This window comes from Chlorocebus sabaeus, chromosome 10 (genome assembly GCF_047675955.1).
Source record: "Chlorocebus sabaeus isolate Y175 chromosome 10, mChlSab1.0.hap1, whole genome shotgun sequence".
In the NCBI taxonomy this organism is placed as follows: domain Eukaryota; kingdom Metazoa; phylum Chordata; class Mammalia; order Primates; family Cercopithecidae; genus Chlorocebus; species Chlorocebus sabaeus.
The window spans coordinates 60,601,946-60,612,236 of NC_132913.1; positions in this window are offsets into that span (position 1 = coordinate 60,601,946).

The window sequence follows — 10,291 nt, forward strand, 5'->3', positions numbered from 1 at the left end:
TTGTTCCAGGACTGTGAGAATCAAAACAAAGGCATGGTCTAAAAGCTCTCATAGCCCAGTGCTTTTTTTATTACTTTTTGTAGAGACAGGTCTTCCTGTGTTGCTCAGTCTGGTTTCAAACTCCTGGACTCAAGTGATCCTCCTGTCTCGGCCTCCCAAAGTGCTAAGATTACAGGCAAGAGCCACCACCACACTGGCTGTCCAGTTCTTTAGACCAGGGGTTGGCAAACTACAACCTGTGGGCTACATGCTGCTGCAGCCTTTATTCATACAGCATATGAACTAAGTATTTTTTTTTTCATTTGTAAAGGGTTGTTAGATAAGCAGAGACAGTATGGTTCACAAAACCTAAGATATTTACCACCTGGCACTTTACAGAAAAAGTTTACTGTGTCTGCTCTAGAGTTATCTGAGAAGCCATGTTTACCTCATACACATTTGGGGAGAAGAGCAAGCTAAATGAAGTTGTACAACTGGTATTCTATGTAGATCTAAAAGAAATCAGTAACTTTGTTTTTGTAAACTTTTTGGGTCTTAACCCGAATTATAATCCAACCTTACTGGATATGTAATTGGGAAGCTTAAATGTTTAAAGTTTATGTAAATTGACGCTTATTTGGAAAAGTTTAGTTGTTACTATGTTTTAGTAGAAAGTAGAGCTAATGTGGTTTTCATTAAAAATTAACTAACAGTTGATTTGGATGCCTTATCCTTAAAAGATTTACAATCTAATGGAACTAAGACGAAAACCCAAAAATAATGTTCTCAGCAGGAATGAAGGGAAAAAAACTAACTGGCATTTTCCCATCACCAGACATTTTAAAACATGAGTCAGCTCCTGGGTTTTGTGATGATCCCATTTTATAATAAGGAGCCTTAGGTCAGTTGCCCAGCCTCAGCCTCGACTGTGGAAGCCCATGGGGCCCACTGCAGAGCTCCACAGGCCATCCTGAGTGGAGAGAACTCCAGTTTTCACAGCTAGCTGTGAAAAGTGGTGTTGGGGTGGCTGTGCCGCAGGAACTGCTTTCATACTTGTTTCTTCAGCCTGAGGTAGAGTTTTCTGAGGTAGAGATGGTATCTACATTTTGATTCTTAGGAGTTATGAAATGAAATACGAACTAAAAAGGCTTTCACAATGAAGGGCAAAGGCGGGCGGCAGTTAGAGGGTTCTGCTGGAGGCGTTTGTTTTTGTTTCGTTTTGCTTTTAGAAGACAGTGAGAGGGGACTTCCTATTGCCCCAGCAAGGAAATGGGGTCACTGGGAGAATGGAGCTAGAGGTCTCAGTGCTTTAGGAGGAGATGGGAGTATGGGGACAGTGTTAGGTACTCAGTCCTGAGGGGAATAGGAGGTTTTATGTTAATGCTAACCTCACAGGTGTCTTAAAGGATGGGGAAGTAAATCCAGGTAAGTTGAGAAAAATGCCCAGTATCTCAGAACTCCTAAGAGGCAAAGCTAGGCCAAACACCAGGGAGAGGACTTTATTCTTTTTTTTCCCCTCTTTAAGCTGACTTTGCCTTAGGAGTCAAAGAAGGAGAAGAGCGGGTTGATCAGGTTCTGGCAAGGAGAACAAGGACATCTTGGGTGCTGGGTGCATCCTGGCTGATGTGGCTTACTGTAGAAACCCTGCTGAACGAGGAGGCTGGCAGGGCTGGAAGGGGTCTGAGCGCTTGTGTGGATCGGAGGGTTGCACTGGAGGTGAAGATGGATGGAGAGCAGGTTCAGAAGGAATGAGGCGGTGGGACAGTAGGAAACCAGGACCTTTGATGATCCTGCATGGATAGAAACCCCTGAGGTTTTAACTGAAGGGCATGGGAATCCTGTGGGTGAAGAGGACTCACTAGATAACTACAAGGTTGGGGAAGGAGGAGGAAAAGCAGAGGGCAAGAAAACTTCCTAGGAGCTGTTGCTGTGAGACAACGAAGAGGGACTAGAGCTTGGGGTGGCAGTAAAGAGCCAGGAATCTGACTGGTACTGTAAGGGATGGACTCTTGGTTGCAGAGGAGCTGGCACATTCCAGAGAAAGTCCTTTATCCATTATAACATCCAGGTGATGAAAGCATTTGAAGGAAGGAGCATGCAAAAGAGATACCACTCAAAGCTGAAAGCCATGAACATTTTGTTTTTTTCCAATCTGTGTTTTGTTTTCTATGGTAGCACTTAAACTACATGTGCAACTATTAGCATTAAAATTTGGCCCCAGTGTGGTCTTTGGTAGCTTTTTGTTTTCTGGTAAGATCCAACGTTACAGGCTCACTCTTGCACATTCTCTACCCTAAGCCTGGAGTCGGCCATTTCTCCCAAGTGCTTTGTTTTCAAAACACATTTCTTTTATATCTGTCTATTAATTTTTAGTATATTTGTGTATATATACATATATACACATGCATACATATGCTTATACATACTGGTATTTATATGTAAAATTAATAGTCATGTGGCTATGTACATGACTTCAGAATTATGTATGTATATAGTATAATATACAGAATATAAAATTACATATTAAATTATGTAATATAAAAATATATTAAATATATACAATATAAAATTCTGTAACAAGATTATAATTATATAGTAATACAGAATTACAGTACATACAATATGGCTTCAGTATTATTAGGCTGAGCGTGGTTGGCTCATACCTGTAATCCCAGCACTTTGGGAGGCTGAGGAAGGAGGATTGCTTGAGCCCAGGAGTTCAAAACCATCCTGAGCAACATAGTGAGACCCTGTTTCTACAAGAAATAAAAAATTAGGCCCTGATTTTAAACATGTAAACATTATATATATAATTTTTACCCTCCTATTGACTTTCAGATAAATGGTAGCATACTGCTTACTGCATACTTATTTTTACCCTGCCTTTTTCACTTAACTATATATATGGGAGATAAACACAATTTTATTATACAAAGAATTCCAGCCAGGAGCAGTGGCTCACGCCTGTAATCCCAGCACTTTGAGAGGCCAAGGGGGTGTGGATCACCTGAGGTCAGGAGTTTGAGACCACCCTGGCCAACATGGTGAAACCCCATCTCTACTAAAAATACAAAAATTAGCCGGGCCTGGTGGTGCACCTGTAATCCCAGCTACTTAGGAGGTGAGGCACAAGGATTGCTTGAACCTGGGAGATGGAGGCTGCAGTGAGCCAAGATCATGCCACTGCACTCCATCCTCAGCAAGAGAGTGAGACTCTGACTCAAAAGAAAAAAAAAAAAGAATTCTGAAGTTATAATCAGTACTCACAAGTATGAACATGGAATTAAGCTTTAGAGTTTCAGAGGAAAAAAAAGTATTGTAGATAACTGTTTTCTGTTTTACTCAAATGCCCAAGGACAGACTGTGTTCTGTGGGCTTATGCTAAGAAAGTCAAATTTCAGCCGGGTGCAGTGGCTCACACCTATAATCCCAGCACTTTGGGAGGCCAAGTTGGATGAATCACTTGAGGTGAGGAGTTTGAGACCAGCCTGGCCAAAATGGAGAAACCCGACCCAGTCTCTACTAAAAATACAAAAATTAGACAGTTGTGGTGGTGTGTTCCTGTAATCCCAGCTACTCGGGAGGCTGAGGCAGGAGAAGCAGGAGAATCGTTTGAACCTGGGAGGTGGAAGTTGCCATGAGCAGAGATTGTGCCACTGCTCTCCAGCCTGGGCGACAGCCAGACTCAGTCTCGAAAAAGAAAAAAAGTAAAATTTCCTCTCCTCACACACTTAGTAGGTAAGCCTTATCAACAGGAACCAGTATTTCAGTTTTTATTTTATTTTTATTTGGTTTTCCATACTTTAATAGACTAATCCTTAAGTTTGTCTTCTAAATTGAATAGCTATAAATATTTTTCACTGCTTTAATGACCATCCACTGTGTTTTTTTGAGACGGAGTCTCGCTTTGTCCCAGGCTGGAGTGCAGTGGCACAATCTCGGCTCACTGCAACGTCCCTGCCTCCAGGGTTCAAGTGATTCTCCTGTCTCAGCCTCCTGAGTAGCTGGGATTACAGGTGCCCACCACCACGCCCGGCTAGTTTTTGTGTTTTTAGTAGAGACGGGGTTTCACCATGTTGGCCAGGCTGGTCCTGAACTCCTGACCTCAAGTGATCCACCTGCCTTCAGCCTCCCAAAGTGCTGGGATTACAGCCGTGAGTCACCATGGCCTGTTTTTTCTTTTGTTGTTGTTGTTGTTTGAAGTAATACCACTGATGCTTGGCTGAGTTTCCAAGATGTGACCATTTTGAGTACCCTAGTGCTTAAGGAGGAAAAATATGTAAATAAAATTCCTTTATGCAAATGCTTTCTGCAACTCTCATTGCCAGCCAAATTCTTGTAAATCATGATAAACAGATGCTACTGAACTAAATGAGTAAGGAAAATTATGGAGATAGATTCTATTTATCTTATTTTTCAGTGTTGGGGAGGGAGAAAAGGATATGAACTAAATTTTATCTGTGCATGATGATTAGGGCAGACACCAAGAACTCTATTAATTGATTTCAGCAAGGCAGGATTTGGGACTCAACTAGAGAGCTGCCCCTGGGAAGGGAAAAGTTCTACTGCAACTTTGCTTGACCAGAGAACTGGGTTTGGAAACAATTCAGTATCAAGCTTGCTAGGTCTCTGCCCATTGTTCAGCTTTTTGTTGCTTTTTTTCCCCCAACTTAAAAAAAAAATGTAGCAAAATTCACGTAACACAAAATTTACTACTTTAACCATTTCAAAGTAAACAACTAGGTGGCTTCCAGTACATTCACAGTGTTGTGCAACCATCATCACTACGTAACGCTAAACCATTTTCATCACTCCCAAAAGAAACCTCGTACCCATTAAAAAATCACTCCCCTTTTTTTCCTCTCTCCAACCCATGAGAACCTATTGCTTTCTGTCTCTATGGATTTGCCTATATTCTGGACATTTGGAAACATACAGTATGTTGCTTTTTGTATCTGGCTTTTTGTTTTTCTAAACAGACACAGGGTCTTATTGTGTCACTCTGGCTGGAGTGCATTGGTGTGTGATCATAGCTCACTGCATCCTGGACTCAAGCAATCATGTCACCTCAGCCTCCCAAGTAGCTGGGAATTACAGGCATGAGCCACCACACCCAGCAGGGTTCTTTCACTTACTAATTCATTCATGTAAGGCCAGGTGCGGTGGCTTACGCCTGTAATCCCAGCACTTGGGGAGGCCGAGGCAGATGGATCTCTTGAGATCAGGAGTTTGAGACCAGCCTGGTCAACATGGTGAAACCCTGTCTCTACTAAAAATATAAAAATTTGGTGGATCACCTGAGGTTGGGAGTTCAAGACCAGCCTGACCAACATGGAGAAGCCCTGTCTCTACTAAAAATACAAAATTAGCTGGGGTGGTGGTGCATGCCTACAATCCCAGCTACTCGGGAGGCTGAGGCAGGAGAATAACTTGAACCCATGAGGTGGAGGTAGTGGTGAGCCAAGATCATGCCATTGCACTCCAGCCTGGGCAAAAAGAGAGAAACTCCATCTCAAAAAATATATATAAATATAAATAAAAATATAAAAATTACCTGGGCGTGGTAGCAGGTGCCTGTAATCCCAGCTACTTGGGAGGCTGAGGCACGAGAATTGCTGAAACTTGGGAGGCGGAGGTTGCAGTGAGCCTAGACTGCACCATTGCACTCCAGCCTGGGCAACAAGAGCGAGACTCCATGTTAAAAAATAATAAGATTCATCTATGTTGTATGTATCATTTTATTTCTCTTCATGCCCAAATATTCCATTGTATGGATATACCAAAATTTATCCATATATCAGTTGGTGGACGTTTTGGTTGTTTTCACCTTTTGGCTAGTGTGAATAGTGCTGCTATGAACATTTCACTTACACATTTAGTTTGAACACCTAATTTCAGTTCTCTTTGGTATACACCTAGGAGTGGAATCACTGGATCATAGGGTTTAACTTTCTGAGGAGCTACCAAACTTTTTCTCAGTGGCTGCACCATTTTACATTTCCACTAGTTTCTACACATTTCTCCAGTTTCTCCACATCCTTGCCAACACTTGTTATTTTCTGGTTTGTATGTTTGTTTTATAGACATCCTAGTAGGCATGAAATGGTATCTCATTGTGATTTTGGCTTCCATTCCTTAATGACAGATGATGTAGAGCATACTTGTATGTACTTGTTGGCCGTTATATTATCTTTAGAAAAACGTCTACTTCAGTCTTTTGCCCATTTTTATTTTTATTTATTTAAGAGACAGGGTCTTGCTCTGTCACCCAGGCTGGAGTACAGTGGCATGAGCATAGCTGACTGCAGCCTCAACCTCTTGGGCTCAAGCGATCCTCCCACTTGGCCTCCCAAAGCACTATGCTTACAGGTGTGAGCTACTGTGTTCAGACCCTTTGCCCATTTTAAATTGGTTTCTTTTGTTTTTGTTTTGAGTTTTAAGAGTTCTTTATATATTCTGGATATTAGATCCTTAGCAGATATGTGATTTGCAATTATTTTCTCCCATTTCTGTGGGTTTTCCACTTTTATTTTTAACAACTTTATGGAGATATAATTCACACACCATGCAAACATTTGAAATGCTCTGTTAAAGAATACAATCCATGGTTTTAAGCATAGCAACAGATATGTACAGCCATCACTACTGTCAACTTTAGAACATTTTCAGCACCTCAGGAAGAAACCCTGTATTCTTTAGCTATTATCCCTACCTCTCATCTCTGCTTCCCCTAGGTCTAAGCAACCACCAACCTGTTAATACTTTCTGTATAGCTTCCCCTATTTTGGACTTTCATATGAATAGAATCATAAAGTATGTGGACTTTTGTGGCTGACCTCTTTCATGTGGCGCATAGTGTTTTCAGTGTTATCCATGTTATAGCATGTACGAGTACTTCATTTCTTTTTTTTTTTTTTTGAGACGGAGTCTCGCTCTGTCGCCCAGGCTGGGGTGCAGTGGCCAGATCTCAGCTCACTGCGAGCTCTGCCTCCCGGGTTTACGCCATTCTCCTGCCTCAGCCTCCCGAGTAGCTGGCACTACAGGCGCCCGCCACCTTGCCCGGCTAGTTTTTTGCACTTTTTAGTAGAGACGGGGTTTCACCGTGTTAGCCAGGATGGTCTCAATCTCCTGACCTCGTGATCCTCCTGTCTCGGCCTCCCAAAGTGCTGGGATTACAGGCTTGAGCCACCGCGCCCGGCCCTTCATTTCTTTTTATGGCCGAATAATATTCCATTGTGTGGGAATATCACATTGTCATTTGCCCACTGATGAGCATTCTACTTTTTGGGGATTATGAATAATGCTGATATAAACATGTCCAAGTTTCTGTGTGCACATATGTTTTCATTTCGCTTAAGTATATATCTAGGAGTAGAATTGCTGGGTCATATGGTAACTGTTTTTAATTGTTTGAGGAACTGCCAGACTGTCTTTTCACTGGCTTGTGTTCTCTGAAGCACAAACATTTTAATGAAGTCCAATTTATCGTTTTTTTTTCCTGCTTGTTCTTTTGGTATTAAATCTAAGAATCCACTGCCAAATCCAATGTCATGAAGATTTACCCCTATGTTTTCTTCTAAGAGTTTTACAGTTTTAACTCTTACATTTAGGTCTACAATCCATTTTGAGTTAACTTTTGTATACGGTGTGAGCTAGGGATCTACCTTCATTCTTTTGCATATGAATATTGAATATCCCTGCACCATTAGTTGAAAAGATTATTCTTTCCCCATTGAATGATCTTGGCACCCTTGTTGAAAATCAATTGACCACCAATATATGAGTGTATCACTGGACTCCCAATTCTATTCCATTGATCTTTATGTCCTTATGCCAGTCCCATACTGTGTTGATTACAAAACTGTAGTGTTTTTGTTTGTTTGTTTTTTGAGGCAAAGTCTTGCTCAGTCACCAGGCTGGAGTGAAGTGGCACAATCTCAGCTCACTGCAACCTCTGCCTCCCGGGTTCATGCCATTCTCCTGCCTCAGCCTCCCAAGTAGCTGGGACTACAGGTGCGTGCCTCCATGCCCAGCTAATTTTTGTATTTTTAGTAAAGACGGGGTTTCACCATGTTGGCCAGGATGGTCTTGATCTCTTGACCTCATAATCTGCCTGCCTCTGCTTCCCAAAGTGCTGGGATTACAGGCGTGAGCCAATGCACCTGGCCACAAAACTGTAATTTTTAGGTAAGTTGTGAAGTTGGGAAATGTGATCCCTCTAACTTTGTTCTTTTTCAATATTGTTTTGGCTATATGGGGTCCTTTGTAACTTGATGTGAATTAAAGTATCAGGTTGTCCATTTCTGCAAAAATGGAAGTTGGAATTTTGATTGGGATTACACTGAATCTACAGTTCAACTTGGGGGAATATTGCCATTTTAACAATATTAAATTTTCCAATCTATGAACATGAGATGTCTTTCCATTTATTTAGGACTTCTTTAATTTCTTTCAACAATGCTTTAGTTCCCTTTGTATAAGTCTTGCATATCCCTGGTTAAATTTATTCCTAAGTATTTCATTACTTTTAATACTATTAGAGCTGAAATTGTTTTCTTTTTTCTTTTAAAATTCTATGTAGAAATAAATTTTGTGTAGAGGCAGGGTCTCGCTGTGTTTCCCAGGCTGCTCTTGAACTCTTGTTCTCCAGCAGTCCACCCATTTTGGCCTCCCAAAGTGCTGGGGTTAAAGGCACGAACCACTACACACCCAGCCTGGAATTTTCTTTCTTTTTTTTTTTTTGAGAAAGGAGTGTCACTCTGTGGCCCAGGCTGGAGTGCAGCAGTGTGATCTCAGCTCACTGCAACCTCAGCCTCCTGGGTTCAAGCAATTCTCCTGCCTCAGCCTCCTGAGTAGCTGGGACTACAGGCACATACCACCATGCCCAACTAATTTTTTGTATTTTTGGTAGAGAGGGGCTTTCACCATGTTGGCCAGGCTGGTCTCGAACTCCTGACCTCAGGCCATCCACCTGCCTTGGCCTCCCAAAGTTCTGGGATTACAGGCGTGAGCCACTGCATCCAGCCGAATTGTTATCTTAATTTCATTTTCAGATCATTCATTGCTTGTAAATAGAAACACAACTCATTTTTGTATATCGATGTTACTGTTATTTTTAAGGGAACTGCTTTCCCATCGGTGCATTCTTGAGAATTTTTGCTAATTCTCTGAGTTTATCAGTCACTCCCTGATCCTCACTCAGTCTTTCTAAATGCTGAAGGATATTACAACCCTACTTAGTCCCACCCCATCTTGATATGAGGATTCAACACTACCTTATTAACAAGAAGTTCCCACTTTTTTTTTTTTTTGAGACGGAGTCTCACTCAGTCGCCCAGGCTGGAGTGCAGTGGCACGATCTCGACTCACTGCAAGCTCCGCCTCCCGGATTCACGCCATTTTCCTGCCTCAGCCTCCCGAGTAGGTGGGACTACAGGTGCCTGCCACCACGCCAGGCTAATTTTTTGTATTTTTAGTAGAGACTGGGGTTTCACCATGTTAGCCAGCATAGTCTCGATCTCCTGACCTCATGATCCGCCCGCCTCGGCCTCCCAAAGTGCCGGGATTACAGGATTACAGGTGTGAGCCATGGTGCCCAGCCAGTTCCCACTTTTAAATTAACCAATGATAGCATTTCATTTGAAAAATGTTAAAGTGTCAGTACAGACATAAAGAGGTATATGGGAAATAAGCCTATGTTTATTATATTTTAAATTATTAATATTATTATTTTGATCAGTATCTTTTGACGATTATAAAATTATATTTTGCACTTTGGGAAGCTGAGGCAAGAGGATTGCTTGAGACTAGGAGTTCAGGAGCAGCCTGGACAACATAGCAAGACCCCCTCTTTACAAAAACTTTAAAAACTAGCCAGGTGTGATGGTGCATGCCTTATAATTCCAGCTACTCGAGAGGCTGAGGCAGGATCCCTTGAGCCAAGGAATTTGAGGTTACAGTGAGCTGATGGCACCACTGCAGTCCAGCCTGGGTGGCAGAGTGAGACTCTGTTTCAAAAATAAAAATTATCTTTTAATTACTTACTATAGAAAATTGGAATGTCATAATTAAAATCACCTGTAATCCTTCCCCTTACAAGTAACCGCAGTTAAGAATTGGGTTATTTGTGGGTACTGAACCTGAGTATTATCGACATTATTAAGATTATATGGCCGGGCACAGTGGCCCACACTTCTAATCCCAGCACTTTGGGAGGCTGAGGCAGGTGGATCACTTGAAGTCAGGAGTTCAAGACCAGCCTGGCCAACACAGCGAAACCCTGTCCCTACTAAATACACAAAAATTAGCCAGG